The sequence below is a fragment of the Etheostoma spectabile genome, unplaced genomic scaffold (genome assembly GCF_008692095.1).
Source record: "Etheostoma spectabile isolate EspeVRDwgs_2016 unplaced genomic scaffold, UIUC_Espe_1.0 scaffold433, whole genome shotgun sequence".
Lineage (NCBI taxonomy): Eukaryota > Metazoa > Chordata > Actinopteri > Perciformes > Percidae > Etheostoma > Etheostoma spectabile.
Genome location: NW_022605608.1, coordinates 144,973 through 158,042, shown reverse-complemented (window position 1 = coordinate 158,042; position 13,070 = coordinate 144,973). Strand labels below are relative to the sequence as shown.

Sequence of the window (13,070 nt, the reverse complement as noted above, 5' to 3'; positions counted from 1 at the left end):
GTGCCATGGTGCCCCTCTCACCACAAAGCCTGCACAGTGGGTCCTCTCTCATGCCCCACTTGTGCAGGTTTGTTGGGGTTGGGAGTGCATCATACACAGATCTCAGCAGGAAGGAGATGCGGAATGGCTCCAGTCTCCATAGGTCGCCAGGTGACCTTCCTCTCAGGAAGATCCACTGGTCCAGGCTCCTGGGAGGCCAATTCCACTGCCCTTGACCTTGTCTTTCCTCTTCCAGTTTTCGTAACTTTCTTGAATCATGGCTCTTCTATCACTCTTCCTGCCTTCCTCCACTGTTGGAACTGGGAGGTTCCAAGACCTGGCGCCGTGCATGGTGCCCAACGACAACGCAGCCTCAAAGCTCTCAGCCTGTGCAACAGATGAATCAGCTGCCCACTTGCGTCCTGATCTTGTAATGACACCTGCATGTCTGACTTGTTCATCCTGGGAGTCTCTGTACGTCATTACAACTCTGCACTTTGCAACTTTGAATTCCTCTACCACGGATGCGTACCCACGGATGACAGGGGAGTTGAAGCTGTCCTGATCTTATCTACGTCCTACTGCAGTGACTTGGAGGGATCCCAACCACTTTCGAAGATACTTATTGATCTTTCTTTCCATTCCTTCAACGCTGTCTTGGGACCTCATACACAGTCAGGATCCACATGAGCCTGCAACAGTCCGTGTTGATAGAGCCACTTAAACTTCCCAAAGCCCTGATTTTTCGATCCTCCTCGCCACTCCCCACCTGCTTTTCCGTACTGGCTATGCTGTTCCTGTCTGAAGTGAGTTATCATACCACCTTCCTAGACATTTGATTGGATTCTCCTCTATCGATGGAATCATTCCTCTTGCACATGCAGCTTGAATCTTTTTTGTCAACTTCCCGTTTCTGATCACCATTCTCTGGATTTCTTTGGCTTAAACTTCATTCTGGCCCACGTCGCCATGTGGTCCAGCAGTTAGCACCCACCTTGCCTCCACATGGGTAGTGGTTGTCACAGTGAGGCGTCCATGTAACCTCTTTTGCGTGTTGTCGGATGCCTGACTCCATTCTTGGACCCCGGGCTTCCTTTCCCGCAGCTGTTATTAGGGGTTCATTCCCATAGACAAAAGAATGGGGGAATTGTGAACCAGTTTGATACCCTTTTCCAGGCTTTGCCACTGAGTTGTAAAATGTTCCGTCTTGAAACGTAGCTGGATTCCTCTAAAGTAACTGGTGATTATTCCCTTGATGTGCTGAGGATGTGGTAGTGAGCTAACGCTGCATGGATGAGAACGTAGGGATGGATCCATAGGCTTTGGCCAAATCCAACCAGACAACAGCAGGTTGCCTTTGCTGGATTTAGCCTCACGGATCATCTGACTCAGAACTCCGGTGTGTTCCAGGCATCCAGAAAAGCCTGGAATTCCACCTTTCTGGATAGCATTGTTAATGTATCCTTCTCTGTCATGTACAGTGTCATCCTCTTGGCCAGTACCGGAAAAAAGATTTTTCCTTCTACGCTTAGCAGTGAGATAGTTCTAAATTGGTCAATGGTTGAGAGTCTCCTCCTTTGGCACAAGACAGCCCTCCGCTTTCTCTCCAGCTTGACGGAATGATGGCCTTTTTCCAGATCCTCCTGAACAACTTCCACAACTTCCGAAGGAGCATTGGGCATTTCTTATACACTTTGTAGGTATACCCTTGGGCCGGGAGCAGATCCTTTTCTAGCCTTTTCACTGCCTCTTGGACTTCCTTCCGGATGGTTCACTGATGTTAAGCTCTTTTTCGGGGTCTTTGTACTCTTGTGCTTGGGTTGGCATCCAGGGCCTGTTTTCTGGAAGCGTCATTATGGGTCTCCCTCAAGCGCCTCCACATCTTCTCTTGCTGGTCAGTCTTCCAGATTTTGCTTCACCCAGCAATGTTTTGGTGAATTGGAAGGGGTGTTTGGGTGAACTGGGATCTTTTGTTCTCCCTATTCTCTCTTCTTCAGCGTTCTTTCTGCTCTTCGGAGTCTGCAGAGGCATTCCGGAGTTGACTAGTCAGATCCTTGATTCCTTCCCTTTCATCACAGGGGCCTTTTGATTGCTTGGTTAGAGTCTGATTTCTCCCCTCAACGATGAATTTCCCTTTCTCTTCTACTTGGCTGGTATGCAGGCTTGATGTTGCTTTCATCTCCCAACTCCAAACCGCTCACTTGCCAGTTATAGGTATTGTTGTAGGAGTAACGACTTTCTGCTCAGCTTCCCTGCTAGTGTTGTTTGTAGTACTTTGTCAAATCTTTGTCTAGTTGGAACCATTCTTTGTTGTCGCTCATCTTGGGCCATTTATTTGTTTCCTCGCAGGTGGGGTTGGGTCCTGGGGAGGCATCATTTGGGTCCCTCCTGAGGTCTTGAGGTGACACAGTGCTGAGAGAAACGTATGTGCGCTGTACCAAAGTGATAAGTGCTTGTCTATGATGTGCCAGCGCCTGCTGACTGCAGACTGCGATATTCCCCTGTGATGCTATGACTGTGACTATGAAAGTGTCTCGAGTAACTCTTGTTAGGAATTGATACTATAAATAAAATTGAATTGAAATTGTTTTGAAATGATCCTGATGCCAATATTGTATGTTTTTATCTATATAGCGAGGAGTTTAACAACTGTTGGAATGGAATGTGAATGCTGAATCAGAGTATCAGTGTCATCTTTGATTTTTTTCCCAGTAACTGTAATTTGCATGGCTGCCTAATCTGCAACGCTTAATGATTTCCCCTGAAAAGGTGGGATCCTTGTGCGCAAAATCCTTTCAGCTCGTCTCCTTGGCCTGTCATCATCTTACTCGGATTACTGCTAACATTTCACCAGGAGGCATATGCCAGGAAACCCGCTTGTTTACACCTGCTTTTAGAGGGGAGAGTTTCTCCCAAAATAGAGGCATGCTGTCACCGAGGTTTTTGTACATACCACGGAATACATAATTAGGCGCGCTTTACGCTTCCCCTCCCATCTCTCTATGCGAAACAAATAAGCCTGAAGTGGGCGCGAAAGCGTTAGTACATCTGGTTCTCAGCTTTACTACACAACTTAACCATTTCAATGACCCCATGTGACTATTGTCCTTTTTTTTTCCCCACAGAGGCTCCCTACAACGAGACCCTTCCATCTTATGGCTATGACCTGGAGCACCCAGACGACACCAGCCTCGTCACGACACGCTTTCCTTCTCCGGATCCCCTCCTCCTCGCCACGACTCTGCTCTCAGAGCCAGCAGCCGTGACACCCAGTCCTCCGCCTCCCTGAGTCCACACTGTCGGTAATGTTACTGGGACAACTCCTACCAACACCTCCTTTTTAGTGAGGTGCAAATCAATCCTAACATGCTTCCTCAAAAGGACAGCAGATTTTTGTTGAACCCACAAGTTAATTTCAGGTATTTGCATTCTAATATAATTATTTTAAATAAATGGCACCAAATTCCCCCATGCCAGTTTCAATGCTTTGCTGAGGTGTTTCTCTAATTACGCCAACATTCCCATAAACCCCTTTCTTCCTGTTGCTTAGAGGATATTGCTTATGGTTATTTTACTCCTGTGTGGTGTTGCTCATGTGCATAAAAGTGAGAAACATGCTGAGCACTTAGATACTCCAAAATGTATTTCTGTCGTTTGCACTATAAAAACCGCTTTCCTTATGTTGTGGGCCATTAAACAAACCACTAGATCTCCTGCAGGAGGATTGTTTAGTAATCACACAATCTGTCAAATTAATATATTAAAAAATGCATAAGTGTAAACTAAATCACTTTTAAAGAAGCTGACATGTGACTAGACGTTTCCTGAGTTGAATCCTATGCCTGACCAAGTAAATATTATACAATACAGAGAAATAATTCAAATCTCCTCTAAATTGTCACTTTGGTGATTTTATTCCACTTCCTCAAATACGACTCATTTGGGTTCTTTTCTGAGACTTTGTGACATTACAACTTTTTTCACAGGCTAAGTAGTGCTCTTCATCACGATATAACTGGACTTCATGTATAAAATCAGTGATGTGCCCATTAGAAAGCTACAGAAGAAATGCCCTTCAGCCACGCATTCAATCAGCTAAGCATCCAGAAGCCACATAGAATCACACGTTGACATATCGCTCCCAGATGGGAGTGCTTTTTAGGATGAAGCAGGGCATTGCTGACAAACTCCATAAAAGCTCAGCAAACAGTGGCGGACAGATGTTTAAAAGGGACCCAGCTCCCCTCCCCCTGTGCCCGTTCCTGTCCTATCTGTGGTATCCATCCTCTGATGTGTACACTTGGTGATCTTCAAAGCCTAAACATGATGAGGGTGGGGGGGTGGGGGGGCTTAGTCAGTGTGCAGCTTTTAAAAAACCTCGCTAATATAAGGCATAGCATGAGACACCTTACTGACATGATAGCCTGCACCAGGATGACTGATGGCTTTGACCTGTTTGGAATAACAACTCTAGACTGAAAACCATTAGATGCTAGGAGTCTCGGGAAAAGGTGTCTTGGAAGGTAAAACTCCTACAGAGTTTAATCAAATCTGGTCCTTATCCCACAACAACATACTGCAGCCAGGGGTTTGCAGAGGTGTGTGGTGGTTGTTGGGTCAAAGCCATTTACAGTTTGCTTATCATATTTCATCGTGAGCCTCTTGGGGTGAAAACTATCTTTTCTTCATGTTTGAAAATACTTTTCTCTCTACACCATGTGGTCAGGTGGAGTCGGATCAGGAGAAGGGGCTGGAGATGAGAAAGTGGGTTCTGTCAGAATCCTGGCCAGTGAGGAGACTTATCTCAGCCACCTGAGGCCCTACTGATAGTATGTCTTAATTTATAACACACACGCACACACTCACCACACAAATAATTTCTGAGTTGGCTGCAAGATAAAAGGACGAGAGAATTGATTGAAACAACTGATGGTTTAGCTAGCATCTTTATTGTATTGCCTTAATAGTGTGTGTGTGTGTTGTGTGTGTGTGTGTGTGTGTGTGTGTGTGTGTGTGTGTGTTGTGTGTGTGTGTATTGTGTTGTGTGTGTGTTTTGTGTGGAGTGTGTGTGTGTGTGTGTGTGTTGTGTGTGTGTGTGTGTGTGTGTGTGTGTGTGTGTTGGTACACATATACATATTTATTTGTACAGATTATGTGTAGAAGGCAACTTCTTACACATAAATATTAATTTGTGATTCATGTGGCTAAAGTTAGCTAATGTAGTAACAGGATCTGCAGCTACTGCAGTGTGATGGCATTACTGTCTAACTCTTCAAAGAACAAGATATAACTTTTTTCCTCGTAAAAAGTCATAACTGAAAAAACACACCTTGCTAAATTGTTTCTGGCTACAGCCTTGGTCTGGTAAGACGTAGCTTATGTAGCTAACGTCTTTATAGCTATTGCTGTGTAACTAACATTACTGAGCAGTTGTAACACTAACTTTTGAAAGAAGAAAATACACATTCTTCCTAAAAACAGGTCATAAAACAAACCTTAATACACAATAAATTAGGTTAGCTAATGTTGAAACTTAAGCTAGATAATGCTGGTGTTAGTTACTGTTGGTGTTAGCTGACATTACTGTCAGTCCCAGATCCTCTCTGCTGGTGCTACAGTTTGTTGCGCTACATTTTTGCATTAGCATTATCCGGTAATGCACTTGTGGTTACAGTGAGTAAGGCTTACTTTACTTGTTACATTCACACAAACATTGTCATTTCAAAAAGTACATGTGCTCATAGCATAATGCATTTAGCTTATTTCAGCGATCTCCAACTTTTTTTGACCCTTGTTGTTTTTGTGAAAAGCGTCTTTCTATAAAAACAAGATAAAAAAGAAAACTAACCTGTGCTATTATTTCTACTTACTGGCACGTTATCTGTTGAAGATAAGCCTGAATATTATTATTTCTTACAGTACAGTCAGTAACTGTGGCTTTCTATGGACTGTGTTATTTATCCAGCCCATGAAGCCTCTGAGGGCCGCAGCTACAACTTCCCAACCAATGCTGACCATCCAGCAGATAGAGACCATCTTCTCAATGTGCCAGAGCTTCATGAGATCCACAGGACTTCTTGACGCTCTGCTGCCCCGGGTCCACTGGGCCACCAGCAGTGTGTGCGACCTCTTCCAGAAGCTGGTATGGTGATGATTACTTTTTATTAGCTTCACTAGGAAACTAAGAACACAGAAATGTTCATGTCTTAACTGCAAGTTGTGTATGTGAATTTTTTTTGCCTATGTTATGTCTTCCTTCTGCCATGAATAATGTGTCAACACAAGCGTACCAGTAATCCGTTTAATTGTGTAAATTATATTACATAAACACTAATCAACCCGCCTCGAAAAAATGACAATATAACAACAAAGCAACAAAACAGTTTTTTCCTCTTCTTTTGATCTAACCTGAACGCAGAGAAAAATGTGTGCCAAAAGTAAACCCGATAATGTGAGAGCAGTGGTACACAAAGTACTGCGGCTGATATGCGTGAAATGTTGCAATAATAGCTTGATTTGAAACGCGTTGAGCGGTTGTTTAACTGCAGTATGTGTGTAGTTACCATGAGGATAAGCAATCCCTTCATCTGATTTAAACTTCTTTTGATAAGAAGAGACAACCCACCAAATAACATCATCAAAGTCACAAACTTTCAGAAAGTAATTATAGCACTCCTAAATGTCATGCCTTGATCGTAAACGACGGTTAAAAGAAGGGCACTTTCAGTGGCAAAAGGTGGCTGTTAGTAATGCTCGGTGGATCTTGCAGTGCGCATGTGAGTAGACTGCCTGGAGTCATCCCCTGGCCAGATAAAAGCCTCGCTTCACCACATTATGCAGTAAAGGAGAACAAAAGCTTTATAGGAGGTCGCTGAATACTACCTCCAGTTTTGCTGTTGGATAAAAAGATATAACACACATACATACAGGATTTATATATAACACGTGAACAAACATTGAATCACCTTCAATTGCATTAATTCCTCATTAATACATATTGCTGACTCATGTCTGAGCACAGCATACTGTGACACTGCAAAATTCCAGTGGCAATCGCAGACTAGTAAAATCGATCTTTTCTGTAAAGGAATGAATCTAATCTGTGCTTTAACGTGTGCCTGTAGGCGAGTCAGCTTGGAGGTACCGGGCCTTTGTGGATAACTACGGTTGCGTGGAGATGGCTGACAAGTGCGCCAGGCAAATGCTCAGTTTGCAGAATTCTGAGGTATGTATATCACCATGCACAGCAGACTGCGGGAGGCAAGTATTGATGTGCACAGCTGCCCAAGACAAGCGATGACAGGGCAGTTTTTAGCGGTGCTCACGGTGTAAAAGCCATGCAGCTCCTTATAGTGGCGCTGATTGTTTTAATTGCTCGTGGGGCAAGGATTTAATGAGGGTATTTTTTTCTCACTATTTGCTTTGCGTTATCTTTCTGCCAGAATCTCAAAGTCAAAAGCACAAAGGACTGCAAAGACCAGTCGGCTAAAAATTCACTGGAAAGTGAGGTACTGAGTAAATGAATGGAGGCCTCCACAATAATCATAATGCTATAAGTATTGACTGTGCCTAGGCCTTTTGAGCTGACTCTTCTCCTCCACAGCTCTTCTCTACAAACCTGTGGACAGAGTGACGCGCAGCACGCTCGTTCTGCATGTAAGTCAACCTTCCAACACACAGCGGGAGCCACTCTTTGTCTGCATAGAGAGTTTTGAGGTTGAATTTCCAATATTGTGTCTATTCTAGGACCTCTGAAGCACACACCCTACAGCCACCGGACTATCCGCTGTTACAGGACGCCCTGCGCATCTCTCAGAACTTTCGCCAGTATAAATGAAGAGATCACCCCACGTAGACAGTCCATGACAGTTAAGAAGGGAGAGGTCAGTGTGGGAACCTGAGTCACTTTTCATGATCCCAGGGATTACTAATGCTCTCTGACTCCAAAGGGATAAATAAATGTGCTCAGACCTGCTAAAACCAATGCGAATGAAATGTGTTTTTAGTAGATAAGTCAGCAAGTCTTTAACGTCCCTACTACTGTCGCTGCATTTAACTTCTTATAAAGAGACAGCACTTAATTGAGACTAGATTTGCAAGTAATTCATCAAAACAAATTTCATCATTGATTTTGATAAATGTAGCACAGGCTGTTAGCATTTATTTATCTACGATGCGTTATTCATTCACAAAGAATGATTCCTTAAAGGCTGGATTTTTCCTAATTTTTAATTAAGGCATTAAGATCTTTCCAAAAGATTATTTTTTATTCCTCTTTTTAGTCAACTTAAGCAGGGAAATTTCTATACTCATGAGCAGCACGTATGTTGCCACGGCGTCAATTTAACGCAGAGCATAAATCGTCCTTTACAGACCGACCGTGACTCATAGAGCCATGCTACTAATGTGGCTCAAGCGTATAAACAGAATTGGGCTACATGTTATGGATAAATGTTACTTGATTGACTGAACACTTGATGATATGGACTTTACTTTTACACTTTATTATTTTATTATCTCCAACCAAACGGCAGCATGTCATTCAACTCATACCTGCCCTGTAAATTTCTGTCAGTCTTGTCTGTTGACAGTAAAAAACCTGAGCACAAGGTGTCTGGACGCTGCAATAAAACCGGACTGTGAGTCTTGTGGCTGCTGACTCATCTCAGCCTGTCTGCTTTACTGTAGTTGCGAAGGAATGTGCGTAGAGGAAGCTTGTGCAAACACCGGAGGAAAGGGATTTCTATGTCGCAAACCAGGAAACCTTTGATTACTCCCATCCTTCCCTGCGCAGTGTCAACTCTGCTTCCAGAAATGACCTGCAACACTCCTTATCATGTAAGCTGTCTAACCAGGCTTTTGCACTGGTGTTTGTACGACTTACCCGGGCTTCCTGACCCCCTCTCCCTCCCCCTCCCACAACATGCATCTCAAGGCTCTGATTCAGATGACCTGACTGAGAACTCTCTCAGTTTTTCTGGAACTGGCCCTGCCGACCGGTGGGATATTAAATCAAAGAAGTTCTTGGGAGCATGCTTTTGTAAATTAGTTTAGGAAGCCGAAGTCCCCCCAGGAATTGACAGATGACAAACCAAGCAGACATGACAATCAGTGTGAATATGATAGTTGTTGTTGTTATTGCTGCGCTGTACGTAATAAGTTCTCAACTAATTTGACTGTAATTACTATGGCCATTTAAACCCATATTTATTTAGGTTCACCTCACCTACTGCCTTGCTGCTCACGTCTCATTCGCATAAAAAACAAAGATCAGTCCGTGCAGGAGGGTGTGAGGACTGCACAGTTATAGCCCTTGTTTTCCATTGGATTATTGACTATTTGTGGTCATGTTTGTGTCAGAAAACAATGAGCGGATGTCACCCTGTCGCCTCGCTTTGAAACCAGGACAGTGCTGAACATGTTGAGGGCCATACGTCAGGCCTGTCACCAGCCGCACGAACTGGAGTGTACAGAAAACAGAATAGGAAAACCATGGTGCAGTGATTTCCTTGTTTTGTTGAACTGTGGTTGGTTGGGTTGGCAAAGTCTCACATGGGCTGTGTCATAGTATACAGCCTCAGCCCGAGGTCAAAAGGAAGAGTGGAAACTTAGATCACGCTGCTGCAGGAAGAGCTCATGTCATCACATCTGCCTCCAACCTCAAGCTGATGGATCACAAGGATTAAGGACACAAATACCATTATATGTGTATTGCTAAATGATTGATAACACAAAAAGTAACAAAACAAGAGTCTACAGCCACGCTAACCGCCTGTAGGTTGTATTGTAACCACAGTGGTGTTCTAAATGCTAATGTGAGGATGCTAACTGTATCATCAGTGGGGCGATCTGCTGATTCATCAAAAATGATTTATTGTTCTTTGTTTATTTTTTTATGATTTTTGTTTACTTCCTCTATGAGGTTTGGTGGCATTCATCCAACAGCAGTTTGCAATACCACAGGCTGTACAATAACTCACAAAATGTAAACATAAGCTCACAGTCATTGTTTGTGAACCCCCAATTAGATCCTTTCAACTGAGCTGTAAAAGTTAAATTTAGATACCGTTCTTTCAGCAGTTCTGAGTAATGAAGCTATTTCCTTGGGTGCAGACACGTGGTTGAAAGCAGCTTAAAGCTATAGTGCTAGTTTCTGTCGCCCCCATGAGGATTCTAAGTAATGACAACAACACTGTCAGCGCATCCACAGGATCCATAGCCCTACCCCCATTTTCCACACCATCGCGTCTGTACTGCGTTCCGGAGGTGCACGGCCCCCACTAGCAAACGCGGCCATTGAAGTCGAGCTGATATGCGCACCAGCTGTTCCCAGAAGCGTGCGTGAAGCGGCTCTGCGCTCTGCTAGAAATACACGGCAGGTATATTTTCACACGAGCCGAGGTGCTCGGACGCCAGCAGGAAGTGAAGTAGCAAGCATATTCAGTCATTTACCAAAAGACGCCCCTCATATTGTTTTTGCCTCCTCTAACCCACCACGGACAACGAGAGATTCATCTTGGAGGTTGCAAAACATAATAGACATCACAAATCCCTTTTCAAGACACTCCAGAAAAGAATGCTTGGAGTGCAAGGTAGATACTAGTTTAAGATCCCTTGGCATGCAATATCACTTTATGAATTTTTTAACATTAATAGGAGTTCCCCCAGCCTGCCTAGGGTCCTCCAGTGGCTAATGGCCCTGGATATCCTGCTCTTCCTTTGAACATGAAAGCTCAGATGGACCTCTGATTCTTGTTCTTATGAGGTCATAAAGGGGCAAAGTTACTCCCCATTCTCTGCTTTGCCCGCCCAGAGAATTTGTCCCACCGTGAGAAAGACATCTGGTTTTTTAAACGAGCAAAGTGGCAGTCAAGGCCCACCCCAGCATCCACTTTGCCCCCCCCCCCCCGTCTCCTCCACAAAAGCTACAGACTCAGAATGGTACAACTACAAGGAAAGCTCATTGTGGGACTGGCTCTAGTGGCTGTAATTCTGCACCAAGGCTGACTTTTGGAAAGACTTCTAAGACCACTAAGGCTCTATCAAAGAACTTCATTATGGTATTAGGGGACCGCTAAGGTCTATAAAAAGAACCAAAGAGGACCACGTCTGGGACCTTTAATAAGTACTTGTAGAGACAATATACCTGCAAGTCAGGCACGCAAGATGCTATTCTTCTGAGTGCTCCCATGTGTGGTATGGCGCATGGGAATATGGAACAAAACCGGAACACGCACTGACGTGCCCAGTGAGAATCGGGGTTAGGTGATCGCACACAACCCCGCCCCTCGTCCACACGTTGCTAGTAGCGTTTGACACATCTAATCAGAGGACACGGAGGATTAAAAAAAAAAACAACACATGATGGATCTTCAGAAGACATAATTATCTTGTAATTTCTATGTCCTCGTTTCCTCTCAAACTGAACGCTGCTGTTGTCCTTCTCCGCGCGACATTGAACGCTCACTCCAGCTTCTGCGTGCGAAAGCCGCGCCTACTACTACATATGTAAACACTGCCATACTAAGAAATACAGAGAAGCTTTGTGTAGCTGATGGCTTAACTAGCTTTCTATCAACTCATTTGGCAATGGCTTGAGTGTTATATGATAATCTTCAATCCTTATTCACGTTGTATTAGTCCAAGCTACTGAAAAATTAAGATCTTCCAAGCATGCATCCTGTTTTTGTATCTGGGTTCATTTACAAGCAAGAGTTATTTACTATGATATAATGATCATCTTTTCTGATTTTCTCCTTGGAGAACCGTCGCTGCTCATGGATCGCTTCATGGTGGAACTGGTCGCAGTTTTCCAGGAAACTCCGTCACGTCTTCCTTTTCACCGACCTGCTGCTGTGCACCAAGCTGAAGAAACAGGCTGCGGGTGAGTCCGGGTCGGCGCGCCGCCCAAGTGATTAGAGCTCCGAACATTGTAGACCTGGAAATCCACCGTTTCAAATCCCTTTGTTGGATGAAGCCCGCCGCCCGCGCGGACGTTAAACGTGCTAATGTTAATTTGCGCTGCGAAAATAGAACAGTTTCATAGTCAGTGCAGAAAAAGATTTATTTTTCCATCGGTTTCTTAAATGTGTGTGCAAGCTTGTGGGTATCGACTGTTGGTTTTAACGCTGTTTAAAAACTAGTAGTGAAAATGTTTTCAGATACCACATACCACATTTTTAAAATACTCTGTAAAGTAAAAATCTGCATGTAATGTTAGTAAAGTCTGAAAACTATCATATCATATTTCTCTCTGATATTAGTAGGTAGAAGTAGAAAGCGTCATTAAAAGAAAAGACTAAACTACTCATTGCTGAATTACTTAATGACATTCCACTACTGTTAAAAACCATTCTGGTAAAAAAAAAAAAAAAAAATACATGACAATTACTGGGTGAGGAAGAAATGTGTCATTATAATATTACACTATACTAGGTTATTAATAGTGCTTTTATGATACTCAAAGACACTTTACATACCCAGCAATTGAAAACAAGTAAACAATAACACCAACACATAAAACAGCAGAGGTAAAAGTAAGTGGAAACAAAACAACGCATCGTACACACACCGTGTCTCCAACAGCAACAGGACAGCATGTGACTGTAAGTGGTATCCCCCACGGCCGACCCTGACCTTCCAGACCATCGAGGGACTGCGAGATCCACCCATCCCTTGGTCCAGGATGAGGAGTATTGACGCCATTAACGAGCAAATCATTCCCAGATCAAGAACGAGATCAAAGAGCAGAAGGTGGTTACACCGAATGGCCAACACAACTACACACATTAAAACCTCACCAGCACAAAATACAAGGAAAACAGAGAATGTAATTTTTATGATTATTATGTGTGTATATACTACTGTAGAATATGACAGCTTTGTTCACAAGTTGAAAGACCAACACTGAAATAAAATAAAATGAGGAACTTAAAGATTAGCACATGAGGACTTTAAAGATTAGCAAATGGAGTTGAATAATGTCTGGACGCAGTTCTGCATCACATGACGCCGGTACTGTATGTGTAGAGAACCACCAAGGAGCCCAAGGCGTATGAGCGACTGAAGAAGAAGTTAAGTCGAACAAGGTC

General features: G+C 43.6%; 1 long non-coding RNA gene across 1 annotated transcript in view; it reads left to right on the top strand.

The window, feature by feature from the left end:
* Positions 1–7,636, top strand: part of LOC116686664 (uncharacterized) — a 7,938-nt gene extending 302 nt beyond the window's left edge. Inside the window, exons 2-3 of the long non-coding RNA XR_004331319.1 lie at positions 7,422–7,482; positions 7,583–7,636. This is a non-coding gene — a long non-coding RNA (uncharacterized LOC116686664). The remainder of the gene's footprint in view (positions 1–7,421; positions 7,483–7,582) is intronic.
* Positions 7,637–13,070: the final 5,434 nt, after the last annotated feature.